Below are 23,245 nucleotides of genomic sequence, written 5' to 3'. Positions count from 1 at the left end.
CACAAGTCCGCCCACCCTCCTGCGCCAGGCAGGAGAGACGGAGACAGGAACGGGGAGGGGTGAGGTAGCGCTGGGCCCCAGCACATGGGCTCCGGCGTCCGCCATGGGAACGGAAGAGAGGAAGAGAGTAAGCGGGTAAGGCGATCACCTGGCCCATGGGATGACACCACAGCCATGACAAAAACGGCTATTATTTGGCTTCAAAGGAGCAAAAAAGTCATTGTGAGAACACAGATTATGGCTATGTTCACAAAAAAACTAAAAAACGAGAAATGCATGGAATGCAATGTAGTCAATGGAATTATGGATGTCCAATGCATACAGTGTATAAAATTACGGACGTTTTCTGTGCGGATGTCAAAATAATAATCAAATATTTTCTGACATCTTTTGCAAGCAGCGGACATAATTTTTTTTTTAACACAGTTTTTCTTTTTCAACTGTCCTTTCTCTGTTTTCACTATTAAATTTAATGGACTTTTCAATTAAAGCCGCACCCAAAGACCGATTAGTAACCCAAACTAGAATAATGTGCCAACAGCTGTTATTGCATTGATGGATAGACAATCCTCAAAACAGTTTGACCAAGTAATTTTCTGGGAAAGTAAGAGAAAAATGTTGCTATCTCTATTTCTATCACATATGACTATATTTACTCCTGAACAACTAGCACAGGATCTCTATTTATAAATTTCTGTTTAATTCCCATTGGTTAGTTGGTCATGTCAGGGCACATGGAGGAGAAGAAGGGGCTGAGCAAACTCCTTACATGGCAGGTGCTAGCTTTGTTATACAGATGATGACTGTAAGCGTGCCCCAATATGGGTGACTATCTGAAAAGGCACTATGTATATATATATATATATATATATATATATATATATATATATATATATATATATATACAATGGTACCTTGGTTCTCAAACAACTCAGTTCTCAGACTGTTTGGAATTCAAACAGTATTTTCAAGGAAAGTTTTTTTTTCTAGTTCTCAAATTCTTGCTCAGTTCTCAAACACTTTTCTGGCAGCCAGTCTTAAACTGCAGTAATACCACAGTATTCAAATGAAAATTTACCTGGAAGTAACATTCAGAATTCAAACTTTGCTCTGTATTTGAACGTTTTACCACTCCTAACTCTATGATTTATGAAAAATGATAGCTTATGGAAGGTAAAAGGCCAACTGATTCCGCAGCACTTTACATTTGTCAATTATGGTCCCTGTCCCCATTAGGGCTAACAATCTAAACTTGCCTCTCTGTATGTTTTGGATATAGGAGGAAACCAGAGTACCTGGAGGAAACCCATGCAAACATGAAGAGAACATACAAACTCTTTGCAGATGTTGCCCTTGGTGGACCCAATTGAACCCAGGACCCAGTGCTGCAAGGCTACAGTGTTAACCACTGAGCCACCAAGCTGCCTTATGAGCCACCGTACTGCCTGATAGCATACGTTGGTTCACATACTGTATGCTAAGTAAAAGTTTTACCTGATTAGGTATAACATTAACATACCCAAACATGGAACAGTGTGTTAGTGCAAGGGGCATCCTGTTTGTGGGGGTGGGGGGATGAGGCGGTGGACATTGGAGGATGTTCCCTGCTCACTTGTCACTCAAAAACATCTGTCACTGTTTGTATGTTGCACAATAAAATAGACTTTAGCTCCAAGTTGACATAAATTTTAAATGTAATTCACATCAACTAAATTATTGCACTGGGTTGCAGGAAGCCATTCTCTCCATTCTTTTATTGTACAAGCCACACCCACCTAAAAAAAACAACACAGTTTTGAGAATAAAAAATAAATAAATATGTATATCTACCAGAATCCCCCCCCCCATATGTATATTGCACTTTAGCTACTAAGCTATAAGCAGACAAATAATTATTTACTTATATATTGTTTTAATTCCAGTAAATAAGCCAATACCTACTAACAAAATAACATAAAGTATCGTTATTCTGACATTTCATGTTGACCAGTATAGAAATATATATCCATATGTTCAAAACTTTCATTTACAAATTATGGCCTTTCCTCGTCTATAATAAATACTGAGCAATTACAGTCTATTTTTTCCAATGTGCGATTCCAGCTCTGAACATTTTCATCCTTATGTCACCTTCCATGCCATAAACAGATTTGTAAAAACTGCTTTTGACGCCCCAGCTGCCATTAGCCACTTAAAATCCCATAATTATCATCCTATCACGGGCCTGTTAATGAGCAGTAAAAATAAGACCATTGAATATGGTAATTTATTCGTGAATTAGTCTAATGAGAATAGGTTTCCGTTACTGTTTACTTTCAAGCTGCTTATTCCAATGCAGTGCAAACAGCCTACACAAGGATGGAAAACCTGTTTATTAAGTTCTACAATCTTCCTCTAACATAGTCTTCACAGTTTTCTTAATTGAGTAGATTTGTTAAATTAAGTTAATTTTATGATTCACATTTTAGTACTTGTCTACGGCGTGCTTTTTCCTTATTTATCGATATGTTCTTGCTAAGTTTCTTCCCCCCCCCCCCCCCAGATAAGTTTAAATTTATCTCATTGGTTTTCATCCATATTCACATTAATTGGACATATTGCATATGAAAAACGTGTTCATTCAATAATAAATTAACTTTAGAGGGTTTCCCATGATTAACTTAAGTACACAAACAGTGCCACTCTTGTCCCTTGGCTATGTTTGGTATTGCAGCTCTTTAACTTCTTAGAAAAAGCCTAAAATGGACACAAGAACAGGGCCATATATAGGGATTCTTAGATAGTTTTTTTATGACATATTCTACTTTATATTACTTGTTAGTTTGAGTTTATACTCATACAGTAATAAAATAAAATAAAGTTGCATTTTTATAACTTTAAAAATGTCTGCTTGGCTAAGTTTACACAACGTCAAAAATATTGAAAAAAATGTCAGTTTTTGCCGCAATTTAACAGACCGCAATGGCAATGCATTAAAGTCAATGGAAAGACAGCAGCCAATACACATAGGGGGACATTTATTAAGTCCGGCGTTTTTTACGCCGGACTTATAAATGTCCCCGCATCTCCGGCGTTACGGAGATTTATGTAGAGGCGGACTGCCTCTGCATAAATCCCGTGCGCGTCGGTGCGCACAGCCGAAAACCTACGCCACCTGAAAGGTGGAGTAGGTTTTCGGCGTATCTTTGCACTGAAAAAATTATAAATCGCGCGGACTCTGAGTCCGCGCCCCCCGTAACGTCCCCTCCACACACCCTCCCCGCCTCCCCGGCGTACTCGGCGTGAAATGCCGATATGCGAATATTTTATTTGCAAATCGGCCATTTGCAAATTAAAATCATTCGCATATCGGCACTTTACGCCGAAAATCATCAGTATGCCGGATGATGCATGTCCCCCATAGTGTATTGAATAACTGATGTTTTTTCCGCGGCTTCAAAATAATGAACACACAGTTTTCCTTTTGTCACCGTTCTTTGTCCGTCTTTACTATTAAATTCAATGGACTTTTCAATTAAACCGCATCCAAAGGGCAATTAGTAATCCCAAACTAAAATAATGTACAAACACCAGCCACTGCACTAAGGGGAGGCCCGGCTGCTAAATATGAAAAAATGTGAACATAGCCCTTGTAAGGAAAATAGTTATGCAATATACAATATGTCTACTCTACATCATTTGTTGCCCCTTTTCTTAATTTTTTTTTTAAAGCTTTTTAAAGCTTAAAAGTTTAGCAGCAATTTTCCAATTTTTCTGGGATATTTCAAAATCCTATATTTTTAGGGACTAGTTTAGGTTTATTCTGCTAAACCCATCCCCCTTTAACCCACCGTGGCCTGGTGAATACTTTACCCCTCCACCCTCTGGCCTGCTTCTGTGGCTCCTTCTGTGGCTCACCCAATCAGTGTGCTGTCCTGCCTCAGCTACTGGCTCCCCATTAGCCAATCAGGCAGCACTTATTGGCTGGTGGGGAGCCTGGGGAGCCCGGAGCATCACACACAGCCGCGGCACCGAGCAGGTAATGTATGCTCGGGTCTCGGGCTGTGGGCGGCAAGGGGGGGGGGGGGTTAAAGGGTCCGGGTCCCATACACGCAGCGGATTTCGCTGCAAACTCGCAGAGTGAAATCTGCTGCGGATCCGTTACGTGTGAAGCTACCCTTAAAGTGTATTTAAGTGGGCTGTATGGTAGAAAGCCCCATGAATCGCCCCCTTTTTAGAAACTGCACCCCCAAACTGTTCAAAATTACATCCAGATAGCTTTTCTGTGACTTACCCTTAGGGGGACATGTATGATCTGGCGTATCTTTGATTTTCGGTGGAAAGTGCCGTTTTGCGAATATTTCATTCGCAAAACGGCCATTTTGCAAATAAAATATTCGCAAAACGGCACTTTCTGTCGGGTACGCCGGGGGGGGGGGGGGGGGGGGGGGGGGGGGGGGGGGGGGGCGGGGAGGGGGTGTGGAGGGGTCGGGCCGGGGGGCGGACTCATAGTCCGCGCGATTCATTATTTTTTTCTCTTAAAGTTTCGCCAAAAACCAGCCCTCAGCTGGCGTAGGTTTTCGTCCGTGCGCACAGGAGCGCACAGGATTTATGTAGAGGCAGTCCACCTCTGCATAAATCTTGGTAGCGCCGGAGATACAGGGACATTTATAAGTCCGGCGTAAAAAACATAAATGTCCCCCTTAGTGTATATTTTTTTACACTAACACATTAGACCAGCCTCAATTTTTTCACAAGGGATTAAAAAATGAAAAAGCACCCTAAAATGTATATTAAAATCCCCCTCCCCCCAGTTTGGAAATACCCTATTAGTATGGTCAACAAGGGGTGTGAGGGTGTTTTTTATTTCAATAAAAAAAAAAATCTGCTGTGTATTGTTTCTGCACTTTATATGTTTACATGTTTACATGTTTATATGTTTCTGCACTTTATATGTTTACCTGCATCAGACGTTGGCGTTGTTACTGGCTCATCCTGTAATTCTAATTATGTACAATGGCTGGACCATGGACAAATAAAGCACTTATGCCTGGTGTCAACGAAAATTATAGTCTGTAAACTCCAACGAGCAGGTCTCGTTTATACTCTGTATTTTGTATTTTTGTTATTTTTCTTTACTATGTTCTTATTTATTCCAATTTAACTGCGTATTATGTACCTCTGTACTGTATGCATAGAAAAAAAGCGCTGCGTAATCTGTTGGCGCTATACAAATAAATTTATTATTATTATTATTATTATTATTATTATTATTGTCTTTTTTAAAATTTACATTAGGCTCACTGCTCAGGAGGAGCATACTCGTCCTACTTCCTCAACATGTGACTATACATAGACCAATAAATTGTACCTGTTGTTATAACGTTTAAAATCTGTTAATAAAGTATGTTAAATAAAGCAAGTTTGCAATTTACATCCATTATTTTATTTATTTATTGTTAGGCTGTAAAACAAAGCTATACTTTTTTTTTTTTAAGACTATTTATTTTTTCCAAAAGCAAATCAGCGTACACACATGAAAACAGGATACAGAGTCAGTTTTCCTTACCTCCCCATCCAATACCCACCCCAGAGCCACCCCCCTCCCCTGCCAGGCGAAGGACATAGATGAGAGAAAAAAAGGACATAGAGATATGTCATAGAGAAGATATAGACATAGGTAGAGATATAGACATAGAGAATGGAAGCATAGAGGAATAGAAATTAATATTCAGATGTTCCTATATATCTTACATGCTGGATTACTAGGTATCACTGTATTCATGGGGACTATATATTTTAATATGTCTTATTACCATGGGATTTCCCCTGATAGCACGCCCCTTCATACAAGTGTACTTTTTCTACCAAGTGTAACCATTGAAGCCTGCTCGAGGTTTTTTTATTAATCCATTCTCGTAAAATTGTCAGTCTAGCCAAAAATAGCAATCGCGCTATTAGCTTGGTATTAGTCTTAACGTGTAATGTATATCCCAAAATCAGGGTCAGTGCATTATAGGGGACCGTTAGGCCTTTTTCATTTCCCATGTAGTCCACCACCTCTCTCCAATAACGCTGTATCTCATTACACCTCCAGAGCATATGAACATAATCTGCGTGTTGTACTTTACACCTTGGACATAAGTCACTCGCATCTCTTCTTATTTTTGCAACCACACTGGGGGGGGTAGTGTAGCCGGTTCACAATTTTTAACTGCGTGATTTGATGATTCCTATTCATTGAGCCTCTCAGCCCACTTTTCAGTATGTCAAGCCATTCCTCATTTGAGATTGGGCCGAGATCAGACTCCCACCTCCATTTCTTATTTTCGCTAACCGTTACTTGTCTACAGTCTCGGATAGCATTGTTAATAAATCTTATCCCACCTTTCCTACTTGCCTTGTTGCTATTCAATACATTTAAGAGTGCTGAGTTGTCTTTATCTTCTGTGCTATGTGTTGCGTGAGCTATTTGTAAATAAGAATAGTTATGTGTGTCTATACTTACATACCTTTCATTTTCCAAAAAGTCTTTGAGGAATGAAAGGTGGAATCTGATTGGTTGCCAGGGGCAACTGGGCCAATTCTATTGTACACCATGTTTGATAAATTTCCCCCAAAGTGCTGTGTTTTCCATTTTCCATTTCCATGATAACTTAAAGGAAAATAAATGTAAATGTAAATTGTCAGCTTTATTTTAAATATACTGTTGATTTAGATTTTCGAAGTTATAGTTAAGAGTGGTGCTATTATTGCAGAAGAAAAAAACAAAAAAACATTTTCCTTTTCTAGAACTTAACCAAGGACAAAAGAGTACATATTTACCCCTTGTATGGACCCCCACCAGGGACAGAAACCATTGTGAGAAGTGTTGCAATTTCTTATCAAGATTATATGATTGTTACTTTTACATACACATATTGGCATACTTAATAAAATATGTTATAGCTTCACATCAGCCCCTTACAGGAACAAGCTGCTTTAGCCTACCATCAGGCACAACTTTTGCACAGTGTTTATATTCTTCTTATTATTATTATTATTATTATTATTATTAGGGGGTTGGCTGGGAAAAAAAAAACACGGCAATACCAAATGACTTTATTAGAATAGTAGTACCATTATAAAGGTTTTTTTCTGAAATTTTTATATATTTATATATATATATATATATATATATATATATTTTTTTTTTTTTTTTACATTTTTTTCTTTTTATATTTTACGTTTTTTTTCTTGCTGTTCTTTTTTAGCTCCTATTGGGGATTTCTATGAGCAGCTGCTTGACTTCTCATAGAGATAAATGTAATACTTTGATCAGATCAGCAATACAGGTCAGCATAGCCAGGATGGACTAATAGAGGGGTTTTGGCTGCCATGAAGCCTTAGTGCAGGCCTCGGCTGCCATGACAGAGAATTGGCTCTCCATGATCTTGACATGAGGAGCTAATCATCCCCGCTATATCACTAGTGGTACACATTTAATGTGTTTAAATGCCGCTTTCCGTTTTCACAGTTTTGGCATCTAAACAGTTAACAGCCCTCACATAGTGATCGCTCCATGCAGACTCTTAGCAGCAGTTCTCTTCTACTGAATTCAGCAGAGAGACGGTGTATAAAAAACAGACAAGACCTCATAACCTGCTCCATACACCCCTAGGGGACCCATGATATAATTCATGGGATCCTAAGGGGTTAAATGACTTCATGCATTTATTCACAACTAGGTAGAATTCAATTACATGAAAAAGGGGCAACATAAACAAAGCAAAGAAAGACATATTAAAGAAACTGGTCATTCAGAGGGCATGGACAATACACAAAAATTAAGAAAGCTATAAAGTCAGGTTTCTGTACAGTGGTGTAGCTACCATAGAGGCAGGGTAGGTGGTTGCTATGGGGCCCGTGCAGGAGGGGGGCCTGGGGGAGAAGATAAGAGCCTCCTGTGTCCTTCTGCTTAACCCCTTATGTACTGCAGTGTGTAAGTGACCCATTGTTTACTTACATGCTGCAACACAAAAAAGGGTTAACAGGCAGAAGACAAAAAAATAACTTTGCTTCCCTGCACTGATAACCCCTGATCTCTGTTCTTACTGCCTGCTGCTCTGTGCAGAGATCAGGAGTTATCAGTGCACCAGCAGTAGAGCAAAGATTTTCTTGTCTTCTGAACATTGGGTCACTTACATACTGGAGAACATAAGGGGTTAAGCAGAAGGTAGTCTGCTCCTGCACCTATGTATTTATCCATAAGGGCTCCTAATGGGCCCTTATAGTTAAATACAAGGGACTGACAGAGCAAGCGGCCACTGGCTCTCTGCTCTGCCTGTCAATTGTGTGGCTTCTGCAGGCAGGATTCTGCCTGTGGCCACATAACAAAAAGGGAAGGGGGGGGGAATAAAAAAAATAAATATATATATATATATATGCAGTGCTTTATGTTGTGCGTAGGGGAGGGGGGTCCTTTACAGTTTTTTGCTATGGGGCCCCGTGAATCCTAGCTACGCCCCTGTTTCTGTAAGTTAGTATAAAGAAATCTGAAAGTTTCACTTCAGTGACAAAACAACCAGCAATGCTATGTAACATGATTACAGTTATTTTCTTGTTTGATGCCCTCTTTCACCCTAAGTAAAGTTTTTCTATTGGTGTCTGATAAATGACCACGCTTATTCTTAGCCACCAGTTACCTGACAGAACTCACTGTCATGGTCATAGATAATAGTACAAATTGAGAGCTGGGATAAAAAAAAAAAAAAAAAAAGGAGGGGGCAGTGAGGATGTGAATCCCTATCAGTCTGGGCTGAGTATCAGTGGTAAAATATGTGTAATTATCATTCCAGCATAAACAAATGAAAAAACTTTGTGGTGTTTGGGTCAAACTACACATCCTGGCATCTAATGCAAAGATACATGAACACTGACATACTTAAAACTGTGTTCTTTCTTAAAGGGGGTTTTGAGGCAAAATTTATTCATAAACTGTCCTTGAGATTATCCATTAATATCGGATGGGTGTATTGCACCCCCACCAATCAGTTGTCTTCCAGAGCTATAAAACAAAGCAGGAAGCACTGATCACTGATCGCTGTTTCATCACTGATCGCACAGCTCAGTTTCTTCCAGAGTGGAGCAGCACAGAGTTCAAAGGAACTGGCTGATAAGCTAGTAAATTTGCTCTTTCTCTATTGGGAACCATGTTGTGATAGCAGGTTGTGATTATGTGTTAAATTAATTTCATGAGAAATTGCAATTCTTAAATAAACTACATGAAAGGTAAGGATGGATACATCTGTAGTTCCCATTGTTTTCCAAGGAACACTGAAAAGTGTGTCTCACTTTAGTTGTATTTGGCAGGTTCATGAAGAGTTTCATGTGTCTTAATAAATCTGCCGCTGGAGCTGCTGCCCAAGCACCTCAAGTAGAAGCTCTGAGCTAGTATGTATTTTTGCTAGTTATTGTTACTGACGTGAACTAAAGTAAATCAGCCAGTCCATTAAGATTAAGCTTCTGTAATAATACCTCACTACAGAATAAAACACTAAAATAAGGTCATCGTCAACGTTTTTGCTGAATTTTCATCTTGTCTGGGACATGCGTGTTCCTACCTATTACATGCTTTATACTTGCTGACCTTTTCAATAAAAATTTTGTTTGGGAAAAAAAAAAGATCCTCCCCCTTTTACGTGAAGCCCAACCATTTTTTTCATAATGGCAAGGGCGGCATAAATCCATCAAAAAGTCACAAACTTTGCCCAAATATTAAATTATTTTAAGGTAAAGACCAGGAATGTATTGGTAAGATCCAACTTCAGATTCTATCTAGATAATTAGCACAATTACAGAACAGATTTTTATCTGGGCAGTCACATGCAGGATTATATCAGCTTCTGACAACTCCGGAAATATGTGACTGCCATTACCAAAATAAAAATAAAATATAGTTAAAATAAAATTAAAAAGTGTCTATTTTTGCTTTAAGGCTGTTGTCTGATGTATCAGCTGTGTGACTTACATCAATGGTATTTTATGACTGGCCAAGCCAACAATCTACTATGTAATTTGTTCCTCGTTCACTATTCATGAAATATGGCGTTCAGACATTACAGCGTTTATAATTGGAAGATATAAATATGCGCAATTAGTCACACCAGCATGGTCTGTAATTGGCTTGTTGTTCAGTCAGTGGAAAGGATGAGCAGCCGTCACAGGATACTATATTTATTTAAACAGAAAATATCAATTTGTGACAGAATTTCAATTTTGTGATTCAGAATTTTCAGCATTTTGTGACAATATTTGATTTTTGGCACACAACACTATTTTGAGAAATAAATGATTGTTTTGAGGCATTAAATTAATTTTGTAATTCCTGAGCTGCCCTAACTGTGCTGTATAGGTATTATGAAAACTCCTCCTCCTTCTCCTCCTCCTCCATTTTATTGATGATACAGTAACTATTAAAGGAGAAGTCTGAGCACAGACTTTTTTTTCCCACAAAAGCGATGGGAAGAAGGTTACTGAGCATAATACCTCCCCAGCTTCAACGCTGGGGTCCCCCGCTCCGGTTCCTGGTCCTAGCCGCTTCTAGTTCTAAGTGGGGTCATGTGTCAGGCCCACTCAGCCAGTCAGGGGCCGTAGCAGGGTCCTGCCTCAACCACTAAATGACTAAGCAGGCCTGAAACATCATGTCCCAGGTCCCCACTTAGACCTAAAAGCAATCGGGGACCGAGAAACTGAGAGCAGGACAGCGGACCATAGCGCTGGAGCCAGGGAGGTAAGTGCATAATGTTATGTTCACCCACCTCTTTCCCGACTGCTTTGGAAAAAAAAAAAGTCCATACCCAGACTTCTTTAATTTCACTTTTGCCATTATACAAAGAAAACTACAGACATTATAGTAAGCAGGGCACTTGCCCTTTCTCTGTATGTAATGTATTTCGCTCTTACCAGGATTCTATATGGTATTTAACGTCTGTTGTAGCTACTTTTACAGAGTAAATTTTTATTTTTTGCTCACAATTTTTTTTATTAAACGTTTACCTGCCATAACATCTTAAAAAATAAAAAATTCCGGGAAATATATAGTTAATGCTTGCATTATGTACAGAGCCCATTTTTATTTTGCTGCTCCAGTGGTTTGTTTTGTGCCCAAAGCACAGCTGCTGGCCAATCCTCATCCTGTTTTCTAGTAAGTGAGACACCTAGTGGCCTAATTTATAGCATTGTATTCCATATAGAAAATGGGCAACAAAAATAAAGTAAATTGCAAAGATGTAGTATATCCCCTCCTCTGCTGATTTAAAATCACTTATAGGTAATGACAATGCCCCTTTAAGCAGCTCGGCTTAGCAAAATTATCCAGAGATTATCCTGGCCTTCCTGTTTTTAACATAACATTTTAAAAGGGAGGCTTGAAGGAATGGTCTGGACGTCTGCTTTAAATAGCAATTTCTACAGTTATTATAAGTGATACTATAGATCCAATGTGACTGACCAAGCTTCGGTTAACATTGTCTTTATCATTTTAATGGAATTATAATACCGGCAAAAGATTATTTTGTCTTGAGTGTAATGGTCTGCCGCCAAGGTATACACTGGAAATGAACATCTTCACTGAAAAAGTCTCCCAGCTGGTATGGAATTTTGGATTACAGAATACCGGATGGATCAGAGTGGCGATAATAATAAATGTGGATGCCTGCAGCTTTGTAGGTTCTACCACCAAGTCAAACTACATAAGTTAATGTCCTTAAAATAATAAAAGTCGGTAAAAATATAAACCATTAAAAAGATATTTATTTGTTTTCCCTCACCTCTATCCTCATAGGCCACAAGGATTTCATGTTAAACTGTGTTATATTGTTATTTTACCGCTAGGTTTTGCTGTGTTTTGTACAATAAGTAGAGTTAATAGTGTGTGTGTCAATTGTTATAATGTTATAAGTAAGAAAAGAGGGGAGTATTTGTATCACACCTGTGATTGCCTAGTAACCGAGTGTCTATTCAAATGTGTGTACCTGTCACACATAAGAATAAATAATTGGAATAAAAAGGATTTGGATGACTCTCTGGGTGATGTATTAGGTAATTAAAGTTATAAATAGGTAATAAAGTTAATTTAATGTATATAAGAAAAGAAAAATCTAAAATTGCATATAGTACTGTGAGCCCCTTGCACAAAAAAGAAAAAGCAGAAAGCAGAAAGGGTGCATATTTTACACCCTTTGATAAATCTGGGCCAATATGTCCAACTCTACTGAACAATTGTATCCAAAAAGTAGAATGTAAAATGTATCTCACCCGTTCCTAATCCTCTAATCTAATAGTATAGAGTAGAGATGATCGAACATCAGGATTTTTCAAGTTCGTTCAAACTCGAACCATCGGCTTCCCATTTAAAGTGAATGGGAAGCCGATGGTTCGAGTTTGAACGAACTTGAAAAATCCCGATGTTCGATCATCCCTAGTATAGAGACCCTTGACACACAGTGACCACAGCGCGCATGGATGGAGCAGCAGTGTAACAAAGATGCAAATTTGGAATAACATCAATGTTCCTTGTGGAGATAAACGTTGCTTCCCATTTAGACGCATTTCGGAAAAACAGTTTCCATTCTGATGATTTCTCCCTCTGTTTTTCAATATAGATGTTGTGGTCACACTGACCGTAGCATCTATAGGGTTAACTGCTGAGATCGGAGTGTGACTCAGGTTTCTGAAGATGCCAGTGTAGCACTGATTTTCATCCAAAGACATGTTGGCACGTCCATAAGCGGGAATAAGGGGTAAAATTGGACATCCTTATGTGGGAAGGGGTTAAGCAGCTATTGTCCTGCTATACCTGGCACAATATATGGAAGTTTCTTGTCTGTAAAAATGGTATTAGAGCCCCTGCTCTCATGGGTAAGAGAGACTCCTGTGGATAAAGGTGAGATGACTTTTAGTGCTATAGAGCTTTGGGGAGCCAAGCATATAGACATGGAAGTGGTGGGGAGCTACCGATTTACGATTGCATTGCAATTCACTTCAATGTAATGTGCGACCGCCGCCACACATTACATTATGTGAACAGGTATTATTTCCAGACGCTGTTTAGTGGACAGCGGCTGGAAATAATAGGAAGATTTTAACGCCTTTCCTAAAGAATGGGTGTTAACATAATACTGTGTGAACACTTTGGGCGATGTTGCATTGACTTCAAAGCAATGCCGCCCCTGTAGTAAAGAATGGGCGCTGATTCCATCGCAATCAGTGTCCGTTCTTTACTAAAATATTACGTTGCGTGAACAGCCTATGTGTGACAGATCTGCCTGAAAAAATTCTGACGAATGTGGAACTAAGTTCCTAGAGAACGTAAATACATTGATTCTTACATTGATATGTCTCTATTTTACCCCCCCCCCCCCCCGTTAACCTGTTCATTATTTTGAGCCCAGTCAGACCTATATAACTGCATGCTGATACACATATACAGCAAATACAAACCTACCTACATTTAGACAAAAATATATTACATATAATTGAAAGGTTTATAATCTAAAACCGACACGACTTAGCTGGATTGTTCCAAATAAAGTATATGTCATGTAGGTTCAGCTCCTGATTTTGTTAAAGCTTCCTTTTTAGTGTAAAACAGAAAGGACTGCTCTTCTGCTAAACATGCTGTTAATGAACAGTATTTCAAAGTAGTACTCAGCTTGATTCACAGTATGAGAACAGTGGAGGTCAGAAGATGCAGTCAACCTACCTGTCGAGGCAAGCATATTCCTCATACAATGACATGGAATTTAATGGTAGAGAGGTCACCTCTATAAGAAGAAATCACAGCTGCCTGCAAGCTAGTGCCAAATGACAGCCTTTAAAAATATTAATATGAAACTCAAAGAAAATAGTTCCCCTGACTATAAATTGTTAGCGAAAGAATTGACCTTGTTTCTGTCCACTTAAGAGATATTTAATGTACACTGCTGAACTGATAAGTTCATGACAAATGCCGATAAAAATCCCATGTAACACTGTGTATCGTTTTCTAGAAAATGTATATATACAATTTCTAGAAAACAATGTCATCAGAAAGTGCATGTGTCAAATAGGTTTTACGGTACTTTTGTTTTGTTTAGTGCACATACTGTAATAGTGACGCAGCAGGTAATATCATTATTTATGGAAGGGTCTGTTTTACTTATGCATTGGGCCCTCTTCTTTTCCAACAGAAAAGTTTATCTGTTTCTAGTAACATTATGAGGAATGTGCTAGATTTAGGATTTGTCAGAATTGTGCAGTAGCCTGGTGTGAACTGGGCCTGGTTTTTGCTATTGTGTGACACACCCGATTGCTTCCCAGCTTCCGGCAAGGCAAGAGTTACACTGAGCTCTGCTAGACTTTATTTTTGCAGCTGAGCAATTCGTTTTGATGGATGTTTTCCTCTTCCTGTCTGGAACCTTGAGGATCAGAGCGCCGGTCCAATGGGGATCCGGACCGGGCTCTTGATCCTCATAAAAGAAATCTGAGCCAGTCTCTCAGCGCTGGCTATTAAGGTTAACACCCTGATCCCAGCTCCCCTTGTCTACTCCTGCGATCCCCGTTCCTAATTCCTCTGTTTGCTCGACCTGTTACCTGACCTCCCGTCTGACCTTTGACTATCCGATTGTTTACTGATTCAGTAGTACGTTGCCAATTTGGTTTGGACTTTGGCTTGTATGACTCTCCCTTTGTGTTTGTTTGTCTGTCTCGTTCTGTGTTACACCTATACCAGAGCACGGACCGCCTTCGTGTTTGTAGAGAGGGACAGTGGGTGGGCTCAGCCTTAGGGCTCACTGTCGTGTCTTATCCCTACCTCCCTGTCCTGACAGGATTACTTAACATTAGCTTCAATCAGGTTCCAAACTGTTGACACTGCTAGAGCAAGGAGACACATCGTACCTTTCACATATCTTTTTGTGCTTAAAGGGGTATTCCGCTCAAACATAACTTTTCATACTTTGCTGGCCATGGTGAGACTAACAATTCCTTCCATACTTGTTACTATCTATTCAGTGAGGATTTCCATTTTTTGTTATGTGTGTGGACATCTGCTGCCCATGCCTGACTGCTCTCCATGATTGGTTCCCTTATGATCCTTCACTACTGCGCAGTTCTCTCTCTCCTGCCTGATGATCAGAGGACCCAGAAAGCAATGTTTTTGATCCCCTAGGAATATTCAACGTAGAAGCTATGTTTCCATCACTTTGTATTCAATACTGGCATGGTCAACAACACTTCCTAAACTCCCATATTACTGCCCCCCCCCCCCCCCCACACACACACACACAAACATACACACGATACACAATGATCTCATTATTTTTATTGTTAGGTATGCTGGGACTTCTTCACCATTGTAATGTTAGAGATAAAAGGAGCTTTTTACAGTATGGCTGGGTTTACAATATATAATCAAAAATTAATTCTGCCACTGCAACATGGAGGGACGACATCGACAACCTGTAGGCAGAACACAGATATTTACATACTTACTTATGAATGCATTAACCCGAGCAGATCCACGTCCACAAACCACCACTGGTAGAGTTGGACATAGGATGGGAGGGTCTTTATCTTCTTGGGACAGTTATAACCCCAGCCACAGGTGTCCTTTGTTGTGTCATTATCCACCCCAATTTACTGGTCTATTTGTGAACATAGAGTAGTAGCGGTCGCTATTCAAATGGTGTATGCAATTGCATCTTTTGATATCTGCACATTCCCTACCTTTCAGCCCTGTGACCGACATGGGTGACCAAAACACTTTGGGTGAAGGGGACAGTACAACCTACAGGACTAGTTGCGATGACACCAACTTACTTGTATACATGGACCTTGACTTGTTGTGACGATAACAGAGAGACAACTGTAGTTATATAAGCCTGAACCAGACCATTGTATTAGGACTGGCAATTAGCATAACTTTTTTTCAGTTAGTTGAAAAATGACCTAGATAAGTGTGTTATTACAGGTTAGGGATTGTCTTTAAAGGGGTACTCCGGCGCTGGGAAAAAAAAAACACAATCAATCATAAACATAATTTTTCCACTTACCACTTACTATCCCTCTGGAGTCTGTCTCCGTTTGAATTTCCTGCTGTTTGCAGGTCCCTGAAGCTCCAGTTGGTGTCTTCATTTTTTCTTCGCTGCCTGGTTTGGGCTTTCCCATGATGCACTTTGTCTCCTGTGATGTCTAACTGGCTCTGTAAAACTGGTAGATGGCTTAAAGCTTGCTCAGCCAATCAGCAGAGCAACTTGAATTATCTGACAAAGGGAGGCTGGCCTAACAGGTCTTAGACCCGCCTCCCTCTTGATGATGTAATTGTCACAAAATGGCTGCAACAGAAACAGTCATTAGGTAAGAATGAGTTTATTTCACTTCTTGGTGGGGGATTGAGGGGGGAAAATATAGGGAAAGGGGGCAGATAGCTGATTGAAGTATATTACAAACTTATATAACTATGTAATGTGTTTCAATTACTGGAAAAAAGCTTTTCGCTGAAGTACACCTTTAATGCACGACTTGACCAGCATGGTCTATGGCAGATGACCATACACATAGGTACCAGGACTGGTGGGCAGTGCCCTGTGACATCCTGTCAGCATTACTAAGATACAAACTTAAGAGATATATTTGTTTCAATTATTATACCGTATGCACCGGTTGGGGCCATATTTTAGTAAATAAGTAAATTTTTAAGCAATTTTTTTTCCTGTTCATTTTTTTAAATTTATATATTGCAAGGATTTATCATCTCAACTTTGGTGTGTATCAGGCTGTATTTGATTTACAATATATGAATATCCGTGTCACATGTATATGTCAGCATCCTGTTGCCAAAACCATTGCATTTAAAGGACTGAACAAACTTGTTATAATGTTCCATCCATTCCCTGCACATCAAGGCTGGGTTCACACACTGTATACTTCAGGCAGTATTTGGTCCTCAAGTCAGGTCCTCATAGCAACCAAAACCAGGAGTGGATTGAAAACACAGAAAGGCTCTGTTCACACAATGTTGAAATTGAGTGGATGGCCGTCATATAACGGTAAATAACTGCCATTATTTCAATATAACAGCCGTTGTTTTAAAATAACAGCAAAAATTTGCCATTAAATGACGGCCATCCACTCAATTACAACATTATGTGAACAGATCCTTTCTGTGTTTTCAATCCACTCCTGGTTTTGGTTGCTATACAGCCTCACAAATACAGCCTCAAATATACATAGTGTGAACCCAGCCTTAAATTAATGTATGGGGAATGGACTGAGCATTGTCACTAGCTGAGTTTGTTCAGTGCATTAAACTCAATTAGCTTAGTGCCAGTATATGTCAACATGACTTATTGACATGATGCCAATGTATACCTTCAACAGACTGTTCTAATGTGGTGTGAACCCTACCATACTGTCTCATCATGCAGCGTTGTAACAGTTGGTTTGTGTAACTTCTGTGGAATGTCACTTACAGAGAATGGCATGGGCAACCCTAGACTACTATAGTTAGTGGATCGAAACCTTAAAATATGTTAAAGGACTAAATAAGGTTCAAGAGTGTGTTTTTTCAACTGAACTCAAGAACAAGGGGATACAGTCAGAGGTGTTTGGGGAAAAGATTAGAAGCAACATGAGCAAATATATAACGGCAGGAGTCGTGGATCTGCTGTACCACCACTAGCAATGACAATGCTGCACCAGGGAGTAAGGTGGGGTGGGCTGGACTTTCTTGGCTTGCTAGTGGAGGAGGGAGAGGTGCAGCTGGAGACATGTAAGCAGAAAGGTAGGCAGAAATACATCAGGACTCAGGTCTGGAAGCAGGACAGCAGTCACAGGCTGGAAACAAAGGCAGCAGGAACCATGAAAAGCAGACACGGGGCAGGAGTCAGGGGCAGGAATTATGGGCGAGCTTGGACCACATGCTATGGAAAGCATGCAGAGTCTCCAACACTGGGGTCAAGGCAGGGAAGGAATTTATAGGGAGATGTTAGTGGAGTCAACCAATTAGGGACGTAATGTCGCTTTAAATCACAGAGCTAGCGCGCACACTGGGAAGAGCTGGGCAGAAGAGGAGGTGGTGCCGGGCCCTGACACATGAGCCGTGGCGGCCGCTGGTACAGAAAAGCCAGGGGAGCAGGTGCGGCCTCCATCATGGACTGCAGCTGTGACAAAATCTACAATAACTGAATGTAAACATGACTGCGATAAACAGATAATAAAAAAGTAATTACTAAAAGGGCAGACTAGATGGACCAAGTGGTCTTTTTCTGCCGGCAATCTTCTATAATTCTATGTATTATACACACACACACACACACACACACACACACACACACACACACATACTGTGGTTATGATAAGCCTTCATTTACTACTATGTTTTAGTATACAATCATAAAGCATATATTGTTCCTTCTAATAAAAAAAATATTTTTTTTTCTATTTTTATTAGTGTTATATAATAATAAGTAATCTACTCAATATTGTTACTTTGTTACATAAGCATGAAGCACATTTTTTATTAGTTATTTTTAATTTCACACATTCAAAATGCAGAAAAGTAGTTAATGAGCGAATGCAAAATTTACTTATTGCCACATAATAGAACTTTCATGGCTTTAATCTCTCTGTTTTTGCGTCGAGCTAATTAGAAGAAGTGATTCTTAAATGAAAGCGACTTTGTCTTTTCCCCAGGTTTTATGACTTTACAACTTACCACATAAACCTGATTCCTATAACCATAAAACAAAACCGAAACAAGTTGGACATGTACCAGCAGAGAGAAAAGAAATAGCCAGAGGGAACTCTCAACTGTGCAGTAATGTATATCCATGTGGATTTGTGCGTCTGTTAGTCTCTCAGAAACTTAATATTCCAATCAGCTACTGAGCTACTACATTAAGAGCCAGCGAGCGCATCAGTGCCCCTATAGCTGAGGGAATATTACTCACCGGGTCATGGTCGACTGAGTAAAATACAACCCTCATATATCATCATAACTGCCAGCAAATGACAATTATAATTGAGACGGCAATAACTAGGAAAGAGTTCTTTAATTTAACATCCAATTATTACAAGTTATCACTCCTTAATAAATGTAATATAACAGACAATCAATGTTGCATGTGACGGTCCAGGCAGCATTGGGATGGGAAATTTATTTCCTGAGGAAAGATATACTGTATGTGCATTCTCTCTTTAAAAAGTCTGCAGTGGTTGTGATAAGTGTAGCACAAACCCCGGCTATAAATAGCTCCTGTATCTCATTAATTTGCATCTGTACAAAAGCTGTGAGCTCAGGTGGGGGTAGGATATTATTCAGTGCCTATGAATAGAAGAAGAAACATAGAAAGCACTTTTTGATTTTGCCCATTATGGTATGAGATTATAGAAATAACATGGCCAAATCAGATAAGCCTATCGGAGAAGAAGAATTGCTTGGCTAGAATTTATTAACGTATAATATTAGATGCAATGTCCTAAAATGAAAATTGTGTAATTTCTGCAATTTAAATAAATCTTTTCTTTGAAAAACAGAAAAAAAAAAAAAAAAACCTCACTACTTTTTTTTTTATTTTTAATTACTAAGTAACCCCTTAAGGACGGAGCAAATGTTTGCTGTTAATTTTTGGTGGCTATGGGCGTGCTTGCATACTGTATATGCAACTTTTGGTCACTTTTTATTACAATTTTTCAGAATTTGACATTTTCTTTGCACCTATGCCTAGTTCCTGGGGGACTTCTATTATAACTGCACTTATCTATCATAGACATCAATACAGTACATATGTACTGATTTGATCTATGAGATCAGCGCTTATTTAATATGGGCTGCTGGAGCCCATAGTAATCGAGCGCCGAGCTGGGATCAGCATCATTGCGGCGGAGAGCTCCAGCTTGGCAACAAGCAAGGCTCGCCCGATCCCTTTTACTAGGCAAGTATGGTCCATGTGTGCGTCCAATTTTGGTCTATACTCCTGAAATTTTCTTCTTATCTCCTTCCTACTGACGCCCTCCCTTGCGATTGGCATGTCCCCTCCGATAGTGTGGCTCTAGATAGGAAAAGAATTGTTCCAATTCGCTGATATAGTTGACCCCTTATGCGAACCCTTCTGTCCTTTGAGAGACTTAGAGAAAAACATGACCTTCCTGGGTCAGAATACCTCTCCTATCTTGGTATTAGACATTTCATGCAATCAGCCTTTGGATCCCTCACAGTCTCAAAACCCACATCCTTTGAGCAGCTGAGAAGGGCAGGTGGATCCACTAGACGCCTAATTTCAGCTATTTATCAAATTCAGAACTCGCTTATGGGGGACTCACTGATCCAGCACAAATATATGGAAAGACGGGAGTCTTCCTTGGGTAGGACGATCTCCCCTGATCTGTGGTAGGTGATATAGAGCAGGGCAGCTACCTCTTCTATTTGCAGAAGTCTACCAAATTAATGCTTCAGATACTGACAGCCGCTAAGTCACTCATACCCCGTAAATGAAAGCAGACTTCTCCTCCATCCTTTGAGGACCTGCTGGCAAGGATAAAAGACATTAGAGTCCTAGAGCGACTTACAGCATCACTCAATAATCAACTTCCATTGTTTGACTCTGTTTGAGCTCCTTGGGAGGCTTACTGTTTGCGCACTGGTCTACCTAACTGAAAGGACAGTGACCTTGGTTTGCTGATCCGTCCCTACCACCCCTTACCCCACCCTACCCTTTTGTTTTTTCCCCTTTGTGTGTCTTTGGTTTTTTTGTGTAGGGTGGCATTGTTAGGATAGGGACAGGGAGACACAAGGACAGGTGAGCCCTGAAGCTGGCACCCGCCCCGCTGCCCCTACCTGCTTGCCTCAGATGCCCTAGGTGGCAAACGGACAACTGGACGGCAGTCCCTAATCTACTAAAGTGAAACACTAAATGAAACAAGACAGACAAAACACAATGAGAGCAAGTTCCGGAATCCGGGTCAGTAACAGTCGAGCAGTGCAGTACAAAACGTGTCCAAGGGGTAGTCGATAAGTCAGAAGTCAGAAGCCAGAAGTCAAGTTACCAGAAATACAAAGGAGGGAAAACACTTGATCCAGATACACTAGCGAACTAGGCACTTTCACAGGCAGGGGGTGGAAGACAGAGGAGGTTACTTATGCAACCTGTAGTCCCAGCCCCCAGGCGTGATAGGGGCTGAGACTCCAGGTCCTGCCCAGGTACTGACAGCTGACTGGTGTGTCAGCTGTCAATCAACAATCAGTGAAACCTACTACAGCTTATGCTGATAGGCCAGGGGAGAGCACCCTGGCCACTGCTTCAACAAGGAGTAGAAGAGCAGAGTTAGTGAAAAGCATGCACAGCAGTCCGGCTGCTATGGACGCCGTCGTCGCGCCCCCAACAACCGGCCTGAACGTTTATTCCTAGTCCTAACAGAACCTTCCTCTGAGGAGGGGCCTCCGGACCCTCACAAGGACCTCCAGGCTTATCAGGGTATGACAGATGAAATTTTCTCATTAAACCAGAAGCATGGAGATCTTGTGCAGTTACCCATGTACACTCTTCCGGGCCGTAGCCCTTCCAGTGTACTAAATACTGTGTGGAAATGCGTACTTTTCTAGAATCTAGAATCTAGAATCCGTTCCACCTCAAACTCTAATTCCCCCTGTATTACCACTGGAGAAGGTGGAGGACGAGGACCCACAGGAGGTACATATTGTTTAAGGAGACTTATGGAACACAGGGTGCACACACAGAGATCGGGGTAACTGTAACTTGAAAGACACTGGGTTTATGACTTCGATGATGGGGAATGGACCAATAAAACGAGGAGCAAGTTTGATAGAGGGAACACGGAGATGCAAATTTTTTGTTGACAACCAAACCTTATCACCAACGGAGTAGTCAGGGCCGGGACGGCATTTACGGTTGGCGCATTTTATTTGTTTTTGCTGGGCATCTTGAAGAGTCACCAGACTCTCTGCCCAAACTGTGCACAGTTTTTGGGTCAACTCAGCTACAGATGAAAATTGTGTTTCATTATTGGGAATAGCAGAAAACTGGGGATGGTAACCATAATTACAGTAGAAGAGGGGATTGTTGTGTTGACGTGTTTACGTGGTTATTGAGAGCGAATTCTTCCATCGGTAGGAACTTTGACCATTTATCTTGGTTTTCAGAAACATAACACCGTAAGTATTGTTCTAATGATTGATTTAAGCACTCAGTCTGGCCGTTAGTCTCAGGGTGAAAAGCTGATGAGAAGGACAACGATATTCCTAGCATGTTGCAGAACGCTCTCCAAAATTTTGCCACAAATTGGACACCCCTATCTGAGACAATATTCATTGGTATCCCATGCAACCGAAGAACATGCCGCACAAACAAACCGGCCATTGTTCTTGCGCTAGGTAACTTTTTAAGTGCAACAAGATGACACATCTTAGTAAATCGGTCCACAATGGCCCAAATCACAGTCTTCCCTTGGGAAGGAGGAAGATCTGTGACAAAATCCATGGAAATATGGGACCATGGCCGACTGGGCAAAGGGAGAGGTTGAAGTAGACCCTCGGGTAAAGACCTAGGCTTCTCAGGCCGGGCACAGGTCTCACATGACTTCACATACTCTCGAACATCCCTCTGCCAAGAAGGCCACCAACAAGAGCGAGTAAGTAGGTAACCCGTTCCTGCTATACCTGGGTGACCTGCCAGTACCGAGGAGTGAACCTCCTTTAATACTGCCCATCTGAGGTTTACCGGCACAAACAATTTGTCAGAAGGTGAATCTATCGGCGCATCCCCCAGTGATTTCAAAATAGCATTTTTCAGATCCACAGATATACTAGCTATTACTGTACTAGGGGTCAGGATACCTTCTGATTCAACCTCAGGTGCTTCACAAAACCCAAAGCTTCGGGATAAGGCATCTGCCTTTACATTTTTAGACCCAGGACGGTAAAGTCACAAAAAAATGGAACCGGGTGAAGAACAGGGCCCAGCGTGCTTGTCTGGGATTTAACCTTTTGGCCTTATCCAAATACAGCAAATTTTTGTGGTCTGTAAGGACCGTAATCTGGTGTCTGGCTCCCTCCAGGAAGTGTCTCCATTCCTCAAAAGCCCATTTAATGGCCAAAAGCTCCCGATTACCGATGTCGTAATTCATTTCTGAGGAGGAGAACTTCCTGGAGAAGTATGCAACGGCTCTTAGGTTGGTATAAGGCTCTTTACCCTGGGACAATACGGCCCCGACACCTGTCTCGGATGCA

Source organism: Dendropsophus ebraccatus, chromosome 3 (genome assembly GCF_027789765.1).
Source record: "Dendropsophus ebraccatus isolate aDenEbr1 chromosome 3, aDenEbr1.pat, whole genome shotgun sequence".
NCBI lineage: Eukaryota > Metazoa > Chordata > Amphibia > Anura > Hylidae > Dendropsophus > Dendropsophus ebraccatus.
The sequence above is the reverse complement of the archived record's forward strand: the minus strand, read 5'-3'. Positions refer to the sequence as shown.